The sequence below is a fragment of the Hemicordylus capensis genome, chromosome 3, assembly GCF_027244095.1.
Source record: "Hemicordylus capensis ecotype Gifberg chromosome 3, rHemCap1.1.pri, whole genome shotgun sequence".
Taxonomy (NCBI): domain Eukaryota; kingdom Metazoa; phylum Chordata; class Lepidosauria; order Squamata; family Cordylidae; genus Hemicordylus; species Hemicordylus capensis.
In genome coordinates, this window is record NC_069659.1 from 256228649 (window position 1) to 256246517 (window position 17869).

General features: G+C 41.0%; 1 long non-coding RNA gene across 1 annotated transcript; it reads right to left on the reverse strand.

The window, feature by feature from the left end:
• Window positions 1–1504: 1504 nt before the first annotated feature.
• On the reverse strand, window positions 1505–15107 carry LOC128352488 (uncharacterized). The gene is made up of 3 exons (XR_008320443.1): window positions 14979–15107; window positions 8834–8935; window positions 1505–1693 (listed from the first exon to the last, which is right to left on the reverse strand). It is a non-coding gene; the product is annotated as an uncharacterized LOC128352488 (long non-coding RNA).
• Between the last annotated feature and the right edge of the window lie 2762 nt (window positions 15108–17869).

Below are 17869 nucleotides of genomic sequence, written 5' to 3' on the forward strand. Positions count from 1 at the left end.
TTGGCTTTACTGGGGGACAGTGAGTGGTGGTGAGAGCTGGTAAGAACATTAAACAACCTTTCTTGCCATGCCCCTGCCACTGTACCCCACCCTTTGATGTTGAACTGGTTTATATTGAACTGGGCTTGATCCAGTTAGATCATGGACAGAACCGGCCCCAGTTTGGTTCACAATTGAACTGCCGAATGAGCCTGGATCAATGCAAACCATTTCAACATTGAATGGTTCATACACACCCCTACCAAAAGGTCAGGAGATTCATGTAACTAGGGTGCACATAACTGTTCCACCTCTTGACCGCCTCAGTGATAACACTGTGGTGGATACCTTACAGATATGGCACAACCCAGTCCTCATGGTGTTGAGCCCCTATCATCCGAGGTTTGCATAGCAGCCTTTTATAACAACACCCTTTTATAACAATACCCACATAAGAGCAACATTGCCGTGAGAATGGCATAAAGTGGAGTTCTTCCTGAACCATAATATTTTGGATTGCAGGATGTTATTCCCACATTAAAAAACCCTCTGATCCCTACACATGGAAAACTAGCACATCTGGGAGAGGGCTATGCTAGAATCTTTTTCTCTGATTCATTAAAGGAACATTAAAAAGTACAGTCCCTACTCTGGAATTTGAAACTGCATGGTCCAGGAAGAACTCTACCATGTGGTTTTGCTCAACATGTGCTTTGGCTTTCATTGAGCACCAATAGAACTTATTCTTTAGTTAATATGCTCAGATCAAAACATAAATCCAGATGACAACTGGCACAAAGTCTCCTGTAAGATTTGGACATTCTTTCTGACACTTACCTTCTAGCCTCATTTTGGCTTTCACACTCCTAAATATTCAGAGGCATGTGTCCCGAGTAATTCACTGAATTAGCTGTCTTCTTCTTCTTAGAGCTTTTCTATGGGTTATTCAGTATTATTTGGTTTGCATATCCCTGGTGCTCAGCTTTAATTATGCAGTATTAGCATGCAGTATTAGTACCTACTCCAAATCATCTAATGATGCAGCAGGGAAGTAACTTGCCTAGGGAGCACGAGGTTGCTGGTTCAAATCCCCGCCGGTATGTTTCCAAGACTATGGGAAACACCGATATCGGGCAGCAGGGATATAGGAAGATGCTGAAAGGCATCATCTCATACTGCACGGGACGAGGCAATGGTAAACCCCTCCTGGATTCTACTAAAGACAACCACAGGGATTCTACTAAAGACAACCATCACCGACTTGATGGCACAACTATCTTTATTTATTATTTATTTATTTGATTTGTATACTGCCCTTCCAAAATGGCTCAGGACAGTTGATTAGCTTTAGCAGCTACTCCAAACTATCTGTTTCCTAACTGGGGTTCCCCCCACCACTTTCCTGACCAGTTCATAGAACACAGTATTCTGATAATTATTTTTGTATCATTCTAATATTTTAATATCATCATTAATTTAAAAAACATCCAAATTAATTCTGAATTGCTCATTTTTCGACCCACAGGATAGCATCTAATATTTAATTACACCAAGTCAGGTTTTCTGAGCTTGTGGAGCCACACTTCTTGGAGTGAAATTACTCTCAGCACTATGTACTGATGACATTTCCAGGAGTGTCAATTCTTCTGTCACTTTGCAGTATTCTCCTCATGAGTGATGGACTGGACCAGGCAATCCAATTCTGTCTTAAATTCTTACATGTTCATTGCCAAAAGAAAAGAGCAAAATGATTTTCCTGCAAAGGACTGTGAAAGTGCAAGACCTCTACCTGTGTTGATTTTGCTTCCAAAGCGAACTAACTGTTCAAGATCTATGTCCTTGCCTGCCAAGTATTATTAATTACAACATGAGTGTTACCATATTATAGCAGTTTTTATTGAGCACATATCAACTCATCTGTTTTAGGCAGCTTCCTCCTGTGCATTTTGTTAATTTCTGCATTTTGTTAATTTCTAAAGATGATGCAAGTATTGTTATTGTTACTCACTTCAAGTTTGTCTGAACAGGAGGCACAAGAAAATATGCAGACTTGCTGTTCTACTAACCCTGTTTATTTTTAACCTTTTCAGCTTATTAGTTAGTTTGAGAAATGGTAATTATTTTTCTTAGGAATATATCCTACTAGGTCATTTCTTTTTGTATCTTATAACGTCATTTGTTTTAATGAACCAGCTTGAATCCTGATGCCTTCTTTATCATGTCTACTATGCATTCAACAGCTTGGGGCTATTCACATGTGCAGGCTAAGGAAGCCCAGCTCAATTTTGCTTATGTGAACTGCTCATGTGAACTGCTCGTGTGAACTGCTGGGAGCTGCACAGCTCCGAGAGGTGGTACAGCAGCAAACCAGCTTAGGGAGCCTGCTGCTTAGCCCAGGTTCTTGGTGCAAGGGTGCCTTAACCCAGGCTAACTGCTCATGTGTTGGCGCTGCATGGCTGCACTTGGCACCTACACTCGAGTAGCCTCCCAGCCAGTGCTGAGAGGAGTTCCTGGGACTTGCGCGCAGTACATTCTAGGAGTTCCGGGGGCTGGGAAGGGAACACACAGCCCAGCCCCTGACCCTCCATGATGCTGGCTGTAGCTGGCAATAATCTGTGACAGGTGATCCACATGCCCAGGAAGGAGCCCTCGATAGTCTGCCAGAGAAGTAAGCATTTTAGCCCTGCAGGTTGGAGCCCTTTCTCACTGATCATGAGAACGGGCTCCTTGTTTCCTTATGATGTCCAATGACAACTTCTACAAGTGTACCAACAAGGATAAACAAGGAGAAGGCCATAGGTGACACCAAATTATTCAGGATGGTGAAAATCCAAGCAAGCTTCTAAACAATCTCTTCCAACTAGGTGAACTGGCAACAAAATGGTAACTGAGTGGGCTTCATTGCTTTAAGTATGTGTCAAGTAAGAACAGTCAGGGGTGGATTAACCTTTTTGCCGCTTATAGGTAAAAAGAATTTGCCACCCTTAAAAAACAAAGCAGCTGCTGTGCGGTGGCAGTACTGTGGGGAGTGGGGGGTGAGATGAAAGTCCCCCACCAATTATTTTAATTTTTTAAGAAAACAACAGTGGCAGTAGCTGCTGCAGGGAGGGGGGGTGACTGGGTGAGGGGAAAGTTTCCCCTTTTGCACCCTAAAGATCGGCGCGAGGGCAGTGGGATGAGGCAGGGTAGCGGCGGTTGGTTGCAGGGAGGGTGGAGGGCGAGGAGGGGAGAGTGGCCTCTTTCTTTTAGCTCTAAAGAGCCAGTGTGGTGTAGTGGTTAGAGTGCTTTACTAGGACCAGGGAGACCTGAATTCAAATCCCCATTCAGCCATGATACTTGCTAGGTGACTCTGGGCCAGTCACTTCTCTCTCAGTTGACCCTACTTCACAGGAACTGTTTCAAAATCAAAACCAGGCAACTGCCCATTTGCCTTCACCTCAAAAACCCAAATGCCGTTTAACAGAAAAGCAACAAGAACTAAAGCAAAAAATAACTGAGCACATGAACCAAACAACCACCAGGGTTCGACTTCCAGCTCTAAAAACAGTTGCCAAAAAACAACTTGCTCAGGCATTAAAAGATGTCAATGATGCACTTGCAGAAATAGCAACCAAGAATTTGCAAGAAACAAACCAACTAATGTACAGTGCAGCAACAATAACAACACAAGAGTTCAGATATAAGATCAGTGGATCTGTAAAAAAGGAAAGCAGTACATCACCTAAATGGAAGATTAGATTAGAAAATAAAATCTCCAGGCTTAGACCAGATGCTAGTATACTGAAAGATATGAAAGACAAGAAGCTGAAGAATGAAAACACCAAATAGTATCTGATCCAAAAATACCACCTAGATTCAGGGAAAATTAGAGAAGTCCTGGAAATAATAAAGCAGCAAATAACAGCAGTATCAAAGAAGATTAGCAGGTATGAAGCCAGAACTACACAACACAGGCAGAATCTCCAATTCCAGTCGAATCAGAGACGTTTCTACCAAAGCATAGAAGGAGAAACTGCAAGAAACCTAGAAACACCAAATAAAGAAGAAACAGTGCAATTCTGAGGGAAATTATGGGACAATCCAATAGATTATAATAAAAAAGCAGGCTGGATGTAAGAGGTCAAAAAATGTAACCAACAAATGCAAGATCTAATAATAACACCAGAATTAATAAGTGAAAGAGCAAAGAAAATTAAAAATTGAACTGTGCCAGGCGACGATGAACTGCACGGCTTTTGGCTTAAACACCTTCATAAACAACTATCCAAACAGTTCAATCACATTTTGCAAGGAGGTGATATTGAACAATGGCTAACAACTGGGAAAACTCATCTCATAATGAAAGACCCAGCAAAAGGTGCAGTTCCAAGTAATTATAGACCGATAACCTGCCTGCCAACCATGTTCAAATTATTAACTGGAATAATAGCAGATAAAGTGATGCAACACTTATTAACTAACAAACAGCTCCCAGTTGAACAAAAAGGAAATTGCCCGAACACCAGAGGCACAAAAGACCAGCTGCTGATTGACAAAATGATTTTAGAAAACTGCAAGTGAAGAAAAACCAATCTAAGTGTTGCATGGATTGACTACAAGAAAGCCTTCGATTCATTGCCTCACACATGGAAACTAAAATGTTTAGAAACAACATCACCAAGACCTGGCAATGGCTTAAGAATGGTTACTTGAAGAAAGGAACAGAGGGTTTAATACTGGCTGCACAAGAACAGGCACTAAGAACAAATGCAATAAGAGCAAAAGTCGAAAAATCCACAACAAACAGCAAGTGCTGCCTTTGTAAAGAAGCAGATGAAACCGTGGACCACCTAATCAGCTGTTGTAAAAAGATCACACAGACTGACTACAAACAAAGGCATGACAAGGTAGCAGGGATGATACACTGGAACATCTGCAAAAAATACAAGCTACCTGTAGCCAAAAATTGGTGGGACCATAAAATTGAAAAAGTTGAAGAAAATGAAGATGTAAAAATCTTATGGGACTTCCGACTACAAACAGACAAACATCTGCCACACAATACACCAGATATAACTGTAGTCGAGAAGAAAGAAAAACAAGTCAAAATAATCAACATAGCAATACCAGGGGATAGCAGAATAGAAGAAAAAGAAATAGAAAAAATCACCAAATACAAAGATCTACAAATTGAAATTGAAAGGCTCTGGCAGAAAAAGACCAAAATAATCCCAGTGGTCATTGGCGCCCTGGGTACATTTCCAAAAGACCTTGAAGAGCACCTCAACACCATAGGGGCCACAGAAATCACCACCAGCCAGTTACAAAAAGGAGCTTTACTGGGAACAGCCTATATTCTGCGACAATATCTATAACAACTGACAATAAAATTCAGCCATTCCAGGTCCTTGGGAAGGACTCGATGTCTGGATAAAACAAACCAGTCAATAACACCTGTCTGACTGTGTAAACAAGAAATAATAATAATAATAGCCTGCTGCTGTGCAGGCGGTAGATGAGCTCAATTGGGGGGAGGAGAAAGGACCACAATCCCCTGCACCCCACATGCCCTTTGTTTTCTCCAGATACCAAATGTGTGGGAATCTCCAAGGTCATGTTTTTTCAAGGGGTTGGGACTGTGCAGGAAGCACAGGTGTGTGTGTCCCAATGCATAGTCCCTCTTTCATGCAAATCTCTTTGGTGGGGGAGTGTTTAACCCCTTGGATAATCCTGTCCAGAAAGGAAACATCTTCCTGTCAGATCATTGTCCTGCAAGTCTTTCTTCAGGTCTGCAGAAGCTGAAGCTATGGATGTGTGAGCAGGGCGGGTGTGGGGTGGGTGGGTTGGGAGAAGCAGCTCCCCTATGCAAAAGCTGGACCAGGAGGATGAGGATCCTTCACAACCTCCAGCCCCTCCAAATCTGAAGATTCTGTCTCTGGGCCTTCCGCAACCTCCCTCTCCTGCTGTCTGCCACCAACCTGCACTAAGCACCCACCCGGTTCCTGGGTGGAAGTAATGCTAATGTTAGAAAATGCAAAGGATCCTTTGGGGGAGGGAAGAGTATCTTCCCATGCAGTGTCCCCCTCCTGTGCTCTCTCTAGGAGTCTCTACTTGCTGCATCATCCATCCTACTGCCTGCCTCATGTATGCATTCACTTTGGAAGTGGGGAGGAGGAAAGACCTGGTCCACAGCCTGCAGAACAGCTGGCTTTTTAGAGGTAAAAGAAAGAGGCATTCTCCCCTCCTCACCCCTGTCCCTACAAGCAGCTGCTGCCACTGCGCCCCTTCCCACCGCCCTCAGCAGTGATCTTTTTGGGGCAAAAGGGGAAACCTTCCTCTTGCTCAGTTGCCACCGCTCCCCTCAGCAGCTATTGCCACTGCAGCTTTTTAAAAAAATAAGTAAAAGGGGGAGACTTTCCTCTCACCTCCTGAGACAGAGGGGGCGCAGCAAAATTTGAGGAGCTGCTCCTCAGATTTTGCCGCCGTAGGCCGTTACCTCCTCTGCATTAAGCTGTGGCTGAGAACAATGGGGCAAAAATGTCTAAATTCAAATTATAGAGCGGGGAAAGAGGAAGGAGATAAGGGAGTTATGGTGGATAGCTCAATTAAAACATCCACTCAGTGAGTGGCAGCAGTGAAAAAGGCAAATTCCATGCTAGGGATTATTACGAAAAGGATTAAAACAGAACAGCCAGTATAGTAAGGGCTTTATATAGATCATTGGTGTGGCCACATTTGGAATGCTACGTATATTTCTGCTTGCCCAATCTAGTCCAGCATCCTGTTTCACACAGTGGCCCATTAGATGCCTCTGAGAAGCCCACAGGCTTCTCTTGGAATGGTTCAAAGAAGAAACCTCTTGATGAGGGCATGCCCTCTCTCTCTTTTGCTGTTGCTCCCCTACAATTGGTATTTAAAGGCATGTTGCCTCTGAGGCTGAAGGTGGACTATAGCCACCAGACTAGTAGCCACTGATAGACCTGTATTCCATTAATTTGTCTTAGTCTCTTTTAAAGGCCAAGCAATTGGCAAACACAAGGGCTAGAGGTGCAAAAAGAAAAAGCTGCCATTCTCACATTCCTGTACCAGTTGTCTGAGTCTGCTGAATTCTGTGGGGATGGATTTATGGCACACAACTATCTTCCTCAAGGTCATGTCCCCTCAGCACCTGGCCACTGGTAGCAACCACTGCAGCAGCTTTGGAGCAAACCAGTCTTTAACTCCCTTGTCAGGACTAGACTTCTCAGCTTGTAGGGTAGGCACTATCCCAAGTGCACAACATGCTTGGGATAGAGGGAAAACCAAAGCAACTCACTCAATAGCACTGTAAAAGTGCTCTCTGTGTTTATGGAAAGAGATAGCTTACATGGATAGGATGCTTCATCATTTATACAAATACCTCTCTAATACCTCTCTCTAAGAATGAATGGTGGGGTGTGAGGGTGAATGATGGATCAGAGGTATTGTTTGTTTGTTTGTTTGTTTGTAAGTTTTTTATAAACTGACCCATCCAGAGGCTCTGGATGGTGTACAACTAGTTTAAAAAAACATAAAAACAAACATCATTTAAAACACACTACTTAAAACAATATTAATTTTTTAAACACAATTTAAAACCAGTTTAAAATATTTAAAAACAATTTTAAAACTGTGGAAGGCCAGGCCAAACAAGTAAGTCTTTAGGGCTCTCTCACAGGCCAACAGCAAACCTAAACTGTGGAAATTTCCCGGGAGTACATTCCATAGGCCAGGAGCAGCTACAGAGAAGGACAGGTTCCAAGTGGCCACCAGACATACTGGTGATAACTGGAGATGGGCCTCTCCAGATGACCTCAAAGTATGATGGGGATCATACAGAAGGAGACTCTCTCTAAGGTAGCCAAGCTGTTCAGGGCTTGAAAAGTAATAACCTTTGGGACGTCCAACCCGTTTGTACCACTATACAGTGGCATTTTTTAAAAAATCTGAAAAGAATTAATGTGTGTCTTCCATCTTGCACTCAAAAGAAGAAAGACTAAATTCAGGATTCCAAGAGCAAAGTTAGGGGTCAAAACTAAGGCAACCAAAGACAGGAGAGGTTTCTGAAGGGGTGTTTTGGGTGGTGCAAGGACAGAGGTGAATGTGCTAGGTTTCCAGATAAGGGACTGTGGAATCTGAATAGGCAAAATGCTTTTAGTTCATGGGAAACAGAAGTAGATGGGTGCCTTTGATGAGCAAACCATCTGGGACACGGTTGGATTTGATTGCATTAGGCTGTGGTCAGGTTGGTCCATTCAGAGCTGGGACCTTTGCTGCCTGTCCAAGTAATATTTTATTAAAATGCAACATACTGGCTGCCGTCCCAGGTCAGTTATTCTCAAGTCACAAGCCCTTATTGTACGTGACAGTCTTGCTTGCTCAAAACAGAGGCTTTGAGCCCAAATGGGGCTGCTCTGGCAACATCACTAGCAGTTTTTGCAGCAGCCCAGCAGACAAGATTGCCTTCCAACTGCTGCATTAATTTCCCCCCACTCACTGCTACAAATGTTGTGTTATAAGTGTTTTGTCTGATTTCTGTGCTTCACCAAGCACTCTGTGAGATAAATAATTACTACTGCCAGCCAACAAATATAATAGCAATCAGCTGGAGAAAGATCACCTGCTGGACTCGGCAGGAATAAACTGGAGTAATATAGAAAGTAGAGAACATCCAATGAAATCAAGACTTTTCCAAACAAACAAACAAACAAACAAACCAAAACCCTCTCAGTGAATTACTTCTTCACAGCCAAATTGTGGAATCAATTACATGGAATCTTTTGAAACTATGTGTCATAGAACAGCATTGTGACCATGAATGAATGGAGAACTAGAATAAACTGATCTGGTACTTTACCTTGCTGTGTGTGCATCTGATTCTGGTTGAGTGGGAAGGCATGAAGATGGCCTCTTGAAGTTTGGGCAAATTGGCTGTGGCTGAAAGAAGCCCTGTTTGGTACTTGTACAGATAAAAATCAAAGAAAACAAAAACAAAAATTATATCCCTTTGTACTGGGCAAGGGCTTCAGCTGTTTATTGGTGGACCACGCAACTTTGCTTACATTTGATTTAACATTTGACAAGTGACTACTCTTCAGGTTCACACACTTCAAGCTCTCCTGGGATGAAAAGCCAGTGGATTTATTCCCCCCACCCTCCCCCCACCCCCACAACTTACATTAATAAACATGTTTTTAAATCTCATTTTCCTTGACTGTGAAATGAATTTAAATGAACATATTAAATAAGCAGATTTGCCAAGAAGGATTTGGATTAGTTTCCAATTTCTACAATAGATTTTCCTTGCTTACTCTGATGCCTCCATCCTTGTTCTAGTGCAGCATTTGCTCTATTTGTCACATGAACTTGTGCAGCTTCATTTCTGCTGATACAGCATAAACCGTGCACAAAGAAGTGTTGGGGCAATAATTAGATCTTGTGTAACACAAACCTAAGCAAACTTTCTCAGAAGCAAGTCCCATTGATTGCAGTGGAACTAACCCCTTGTAAGGGTCTGAAGCCTTAATAAATTATGATGTTGCATCCTTCCCCAGTACATTCCAGGAAGGAAAATAGTGCTGGCTGAAGGATAAGCAGCACTTCTTCAATACTACTGCTTGCAGAGAGGGTGGCTTTTACAAAGTGGTTCATAGAAAAATGTCGCCACAACACCACTTCTGCCACCTTAGATAAGATGCCACATCCACCCCCCTGGAATTTAGCAACATTTTGATGGAAAACCTACAAAGGTTCCTGAGGCTTTGAGCCTCACTGGCCTCAGAAAAACCAATGAACTTGCAGATAATTGCTGGATTCAAAAACTTCAACCTCAGGCCTAGTTCTTGTTTATATGGCAGGCAGCTTGTACTTTCTTAGAATCAAATTATATATTCCATCTTATGCCTTCTTAGAATCAAATTAGATATTCCACCAGATGGACCTTTGCTAATGAGTGGCAATGTGTCTAGCATGAGAAGGTTTAACATACAGTCTTGTGGTAGCAAGCATTACTTGTCCCCCTGTCTAAACAGGGTCCACCCTGGTTGCATTTGAATGGGAGAACACATGTGAGCACTGTAAGATATTCCTCATAGGGGATGGAGCCACTCTGGGAAGAGCAGAAGGTTCCAAGTTCCCTCCCTGGCTTCTTCAAGGTAGGGCTGAGAGAGATTCCTGCCTGAAACCTGGGAGAAGCCACTGCCAACCTGTGTAGACAATACTGAGCTAGATAGACCAATGGTATGACTCAGTATATGGCAGCTTCCTATGTTCCTGTTTAAGTCAACAACCTAACTAATGCTGCATCTGTGCAAGCAAATAAAGCATGTGTATTGTGCTAGCATCTGTGCTTCTGATGTTTGGGTGCTCATGTGTGTTGGGGTTAATTTTAATGTAAACTGCCCTGAGCCTTTTGGAAGGGTGGTATAAAAGTTTTAATAATAAATTAATAAATAAAAATTTTCGCTGATCTCACCTTTCCCCAGAAGTGCTCTGTGTAACTTGAAAGTAGGTCCCTGAGGGTTGCACAGTCCTCAGGGACCTACTTCCAGGTTGCATGGAGCACTTCTGGAGAAAGGTTTGATCAGCAAAATTCATCCCTGCATGTGGGCACCTTCACTTTAGAAGTATGAATGCTAGTGCAGCACACATGTTTTCTTTGTTTGCACAGGCACAGTGTTAGGATGACATCCATAATGCTGTTCAGATAGGTATCAGTTATTTGATTAAAATTATATGCTGTCTTTTATTAAAACTGTTCAAGGTGTCTAAAAATATATATATAACCAATTCTCTCTCTCTCTCTCTCTCTCTCTCTCTCTCTCTCTCTCTCTCTCACACACACACACACACACACACACACACACACACACACACACACACACCCAGAGACAGGCAGCAGATAAAAGATGGTCTAAATGTCAAAAGACTATTTAAAATGTAAGGTTTTTGCCTGATAGTAACTGATATTAACTAACACAGAAGAGGTATGGTGGGTGTCTCTTGTTAAGAAGTTAAGCAGCCAAGGTGCAGCTACTGAGAAGGCTCTCCTCTTCTAATTCAGTATGTGGACTACACTAAGCCGCTGAGTCTGTAGCCAGTTAATAAAGAAAGTCTGTTCAGTCCATTCAGGTTAGTCCAGATTAATCTTGTTATACCACTTATGTAAATAGATTTATTTGTGTGGTGATAATAAGCTCAAACACCATGGGTAAGAGTTACAGATTTCAGTGGAAGTAACGGGATCTTGTTCATGCATACCTTTGTAGGTCTTTTTAGGTAGAAAATACTACTACCTTATTGAATGGTATAGAAAGAAATGCTTTCTGTGCTTGTGGGAGAGAAGTTTTTCACAAGCAATATCTCAAAAAAAACCAATCAATGGGTAATATACAACAGTCTTTTATGGCAAATGGTGGGATTCCACCTTGTAAGGTACATGGCTAAAGGTGAGGGCAATGACACTTCAGGGAAATTTATTTATGTAGCTATGAAAGCAATTCAAGTACATTATACCCAACTCTACATTTCTAGGGACTATTCAGGTCAGAGATAGAGCTTCACAATTGGTTCAGGTCAGCAGTTACTCCAAAGATAGGATGAGCACTCTGATACAACCCTGAACCCTTGACACAGATTAATCAAAGATATTCCTGATATGATTTTGTTTCTTTATTGGCCCTTTAATTTGTGTTGATGCAACTGTGCCCCTGCAAATAAGATATTTTTTCCTTGTGAGGTACATAATTGTACCTAGCACCTTCAGTACTCAGTTCAAATGATGTAGGAAAATAACATGGGCCAGAGAGAGTATTTTTTGTAAAGAGAAATCATTGCTGCTTTTTAAAATTAGCACTAAATGCATAGATTTGGTGCAGTAGAAATTAATCAAAGGACATAAGACTTCCTTATTAACTACCTGTGTACTAAAACAACCTCGATGGAAATTATGGAAAAACTAATGATATACAGAAGAATGCCAAGCCAAATATCTAAGGAACTCTTCAAGGATGCTCTTGCATTCATGAGTCTGTGTTTAGACAGAAAGTCTGGTATAATTTGACAGCACTATCACATTCTTGTAACTAAAATTCAGTCAAGTAAAGAAGAAAATGTGACCAAGTTTTAGAGAACTATTCTATAAAAAACCCAAATATTCTTCACAATTCCATAGAGTTTACTAAAACTTTTAGAAATGACCTCTGGAAACACTAGTTCTATAAGCTTCAGAAATGAATTTCTGCATTTACCATGCCAGCATAAGCAGTTATAAGGCCATATTCACATTGGCATGTTACTTTGAAGTGTGCTTAATGGCATTCCCTTCATGTGAGTTTGTGTCTATGTGTGTGGTATGGTGCATTATATAGACAGAAGAAAGGTCCCAATTTAGTTACCTTAAGTAAAGTTGGACTGAGAAGCCGAACTTGTCACTTAAAAGAAGCTGAATTGACAATGCAATGAGGTTAACATACTTGCATCAACATTATTTAATTACTTTAAAACAGTGATTCTAAGGCTATTCATTAACTGAAGATTCAGTTTATGGAGTGGTGAATAGTTCTCTTCTCCATTCAGAACTAGGCCTGTGCACGAACATAAAAGTCAGAATCTGATCCAACCTGATATGATCCGACCCTACAAATGTTGGTATGGGGTTCTTTGGACCCTTCTGAACTTTGGGGTTGGAATCGGGATCGAAGTTAGGGTTGGGGTTGGGATTGGGGTCAGGCTCAGGGTAGGGACTAGGGTCAGAGTTGGACAAATCTGAATTTCTTTTTCAAGGAAACATGGATACTCACTGGAACCTGGGATAAAAGTAACACATAACACCAGAGAATAGCAAGGAAGTGCTGAAACATCAGAGAATGCCAGGAGTATCCTGGAAATCAGCTGCTTATGAGTCACAATGGGCAAAACACTTTACAAAATGTTTTTAAAGGGGGGGATTTGCACAGCCAGGCAGACAGAGGGCAGGAAATATCCCCCTGGCCATGATCACTAAAAAGAAAAGAAAAGCAGAGTCTTGCTACTATTTGGAGCTCTGGAAGCTTTAATTTTTCTCAAAGAGGATCGGAAAAGTCCAATCCGAACTTGGCTGTGCAAGTTCAGGTTCGAACTCTCTCGGAGCACCTTCAATTTGGGTAAAATTGCACCATGTCAAATTTTACCTATCCAACTTTGCATAGGCCTATTCAGCACTTAATCATGGCATATATTTCAGGTGTATTGCGTTATCTCCCTTATTTAGAGTTGTTAATTCTGATTGAAGATATTCCTGGAGATTTTCCCCTGCCCCATATTTCCCCCCCAATATCAATCCATTCAAATCTCCAGATCACTTTCAAAAGTTCACTTGGAGATTGATGCCAATTTCTGGAGGCTCCAGGTCAATCCTTGGAAGGATGGCAAGCTTACCCTTATCATGGTGTAGTGGTTGGAGTGCTGGACTAGGACCGGGGAGACCCGGGTTCAAATCCCCATTCAGCCATGATACTTGCTGGGCAGAGGCATAACTAGGGAAAATGGCGCCCGGGGCAAGCACTGAAATGGTGCCCCCCGCGCCACAACATACTACATTATACTTAGGTTTTTCCTCACAAGCGCCCACCGCTGCCGCCAAGCCAGGCCACTGACTGGCCGCCAGGCGCCAGCAAAGCAATGGGGGGGCGTGGGCGGCGCGGAAGGGACCGCTCGTGGGGGATTGGCTGCCTACGCGCTCCCTTGACTGCTGCAGCGCTGCTGCACTGAGCAGGAAACATTTGTATTAACAAAAAATTTTAAATTTTTTTTAAAAAAAAATTTGTCATGTCGGCGCCCCCCATGTGACCAGAAAAGATGGCGCCCGGGGCACGTGCCCCCCCTGCCCCCCCTATAGTTACGCCTCTGTTGCTGGGTGACTCTGGGCCAGTCATTTCTCTCTCCGCCTAACCTACTTCACAGGTTTGTTGTCAGGAGAAACCTAAGTATGTAGTATACCACTCTGGGCTCCTTGGAGAAAGAGCGAGATATAAAATGTAATAATAATAGTAGTAGTAGTAGTAGTAGTAGTAATAATAATAACAATGTTGTCACAGACTGTTGCTAATAGGAGCTTTTAACATCCTTAGTGTTTAGATCAGTCTCAAGGTATTCTGCCAACAAAGAAGTATGAAATCCCCACCCCCAGACAATACAGCGCTACAGAAGTCCAGGTTCACATACGATATTGTTTTGACAATTTTTTAAAAAAACCAACCTCAAGAGACAAAGCTTCTATTAAGATTTGAATTTACTTCTATAATTTTTCACAATAAACATTATAAAACATAGAACATGGACAAAGCATAAGCTATCAAGCAGGACTGATTCCAAAGGGCTTTATATGAAAAGTATTTCCAAGGAGCTTTACTATTAAATTCAAAACTTTACCACAGCTTCTGTTAAGCTGAAAAAGAATTAGGTGATGAGCTAAAAGCAACTTAACATCTATCTGAATAAACTCCTTTTTTATTCTAAAATTTCTCATGACTAAACAGAAATCAGAACTTAAAACAATGTCAGCATTCCAGTACTTTCTTAATAGAAAAATATTCTATAGAAGTAGTTTTCTATAAACTCATTTGTTGCTCCTCCTTCAATCTGTTGTTACTATAATTCAAATACATAATTACTATCTTTCATGTAGATATGAGTTCATTCACTAATCTTTAGTTTGAGGAACAGAGAACAGATAGATAACTACCTACATCAGAAAAACATCCTGGAATTTTTCAGAGGATAGGTTACAGGTAAGGAAGTCATCCATTTGTAGGCCAGAGCTGAATTAAATGATTAAAGGGAAGAAGGGGTGATTTCATTCTCAATATCCATGACAATGTGTTGGACCACATGGGATTATTGCTCAAAAGGGCCGACATCTCTGGTGACTGAGACACATAAAAAGGTATGCTCTTTAAATAAATTACAAGTTTTTGTGTGGGGAGGAGCTTGAATATGTCTTGCCCACTGCTGAAATCTCTTACCTTCATTCATGGAAATCTGAAATGGCATTCCCAACTGAGGTCAGGAATCATGTATGCAGCAGTTGTTTGCCTGCAAGATTTCCCATCTAGCTAAGGGTGTGCACGTAAGTCTTCCTTCACAAGCTTAGCACTCCTAAATGGATCAGCACAAAATTCAATGAATATCTTCATCATTTCATCAAATATTTTAATGTAACTGATGATTTATTAAAACATTAAATGACGGAATTATTCACCAAACAGTTAAAAAAATTAACTACAATTAAAGAGTGGAAATCACACTTTCCTTAACCGGCAGCAATCAAAATTTCTTATTTCATGAAAGACTTGACATGCATTGTTTTATGAGTCTTCATTGTTTAAGGAAATACTGAAAATCTCTCAAAATGTGAATGCCTCTACGATAAGACCCAAGTGTATATATTGATTACATCTTAGCAGTACTGTAATAACAATATCCCTGTTTAGACATGCTTGCTTGATCAGTTCTTTAACTGCACTTGGGAAAGTGTCTTTGAAGCCACAGATCTATCCTTTGCTGTGTATCTGTCTTTGGAAGTCTTGGTCTAAATCAGCCCAAGACAAGACTGATTGCAAATTACACTGACCTGAAATGAGTTAGGGTACTCACAGCCAAGTTCCACTGAACGTTTATCAAGCGCCACAAACTGACATCTGTTTTCCACAGCTCTAATAGATCATAGGAATATGAACAAGAAGAACAGTGGCAACAGAAAAATGGCACTTTTGGAATGAGATGCAGAAGAGGAATATCAGGCTGCCCTAGTCCTGTAATACACCTAAACTATAGCTGCCCTTGGGAATGTTCGACTCAAGCTTCAGAGAAAAAGAATTAGTGTTTCATTTTCCAGAACTGTCACACCCCACCTTAATGAGCACTTAAAAGAGATGAATGTGCTGGGAATGAAAAGATTTATTTGAGATATTTAAATAATCTCTCTCAGCTATAACTAATCTGACACACACTGCTCTCACTGTGATATTTCCCCCCCCCGTTATTTTGATAATATCCAGTAGAAGTTTGTTGCTGAAGATGCTGCAGGAGTGAAAAATATGTACTCCATACAACAACCAAAAGCAGAAGCAGCCAAAGTTTTAAAAAGACATCTCTATGATTTCATTAAGCTCCAATTATAAGCGTATTCAATTAATACCATTCCTTCAGGTTTGGGATATAAACAAGAAAATAAATATCCCATCAGATCTGAGGAAATTAATAGCACAACAGGCCTCAAATCCTTTATAGCACCCTAAAAATCCTTGCAAGAGTTATGACACAGTCTGTTACTATCAGCCATGAAGTACATTACAAAGGTAATGTGGGTTTAAGAAAGAACTACTGCAGAATGTATATTTTCATTATCAAAAACGTTAAGCCATTTATCCTGAGGAGTCAGAATAATCATTAATGGCTGGAAATTTATGGTGCCAGATCTTAAACTAATGTGAATGATTCCAGGTGTTACTAATGGCTCCAGTGAAATGTGCCAGTATCTAAGACTTCTACTAAATCTGAGGTAATAGTCGAACGCTTAATCTCGACAGATGAGTAGCAATTTAACTGACACATTGATTGGATTCTGTAGGCTTAAATGGCACACATTGTAAAGGTACGGTCAAACAGCAATCAAGAGGGTGACTTGGAAGTCATTTGGTTTCAAGACATACCACTGTATTTGTGTTGAAAAGGCTCTGCTTAATCTATTTTGGAGCCAGGTATATGTTTGAGTGTGTAGTTACTTTAGTGAGGCGTCAAGGTTTAAAATGTTACATTGAATAACTAACAAGTAATTAATACTTTTTATTGTATTTTATTAATTTAAGCTCAGGAGAAGATTCCACACCAGACTGAAACATTTCATATGCCCCAAAAGCATAGGCAGGCTATAATTAGTTTAATACTGCTATGCGGCAAAAAGGAAATTGTATTTATCAAATTAATGTGAAATGTCAATATTCATTAATGTTGCACACTACTTCATATATTTAAATCAGATATAAGGAAGTTATCCCTTGGTGGTTTTAAGTGAATAGTATCGAAGGAGGATCTGACCAAGCAGGGATACTCGGATTTACAATATTGGACATTGATTTTAATAGTGCACATGCTGAGGCTGCATTATGGCTTTATGGTCTGGAGGTCATATGAAAAGACGGTGTGTTAAAAGTGGTCAATCAGCATTAGTGCAATACTTGTACCACATGTTCATTAACAGTGTATTTTCTGCAGTAAAATGGCTCATCTTGAAACAAAAAAACAAAAAAAGAAAACAAAAAACACCACTTGCTTTGTATAGACAGAACCTGATTGCTGTCAACATACTTTGAAACCACATAAAAATAAATTATCCATAGGTTTACCTGTCGGAAAGATAGATTCGGTGCATCAGACTGTTGCAGCCATTTCATGTGACAGGGGTGCCTATCATGTTCTCGTAATAGGGTCAAACAGCTGGATGGGGATTTAACGCTCAGCAAGGCCAGAAGGCCCGAGCACTTCAAGTGTAGGATGAATGGAGTGATAGAAGGCAGCAGGACCTGTTTATTACAGCATTTTTCTGCTTCACTGCAAACCTGTAATGATTGCCACACTGCTGGATTGACAGTTGCCCTCTTTCTTCTAGTGCTTGTGAAAAGTGGGTGAAGGCAAAAGGAAAAAAAATTGTGCCTGCTGACCTATCTCAATGCCCCATAAAGAGTTCAATTTACTTCTCCTGACAAGCAGGTGATAAGTTGGTTTGGATTGTATTTGATTGGCCCACATAGGTTAAATCAAACAGGGATTTAATTAATGTTGCAAAAATTGCTTTAGTGTATCAATTCTTTTAATTAACAGGACATGTGCTACCGTTAATGTGTTTTATGGCTTC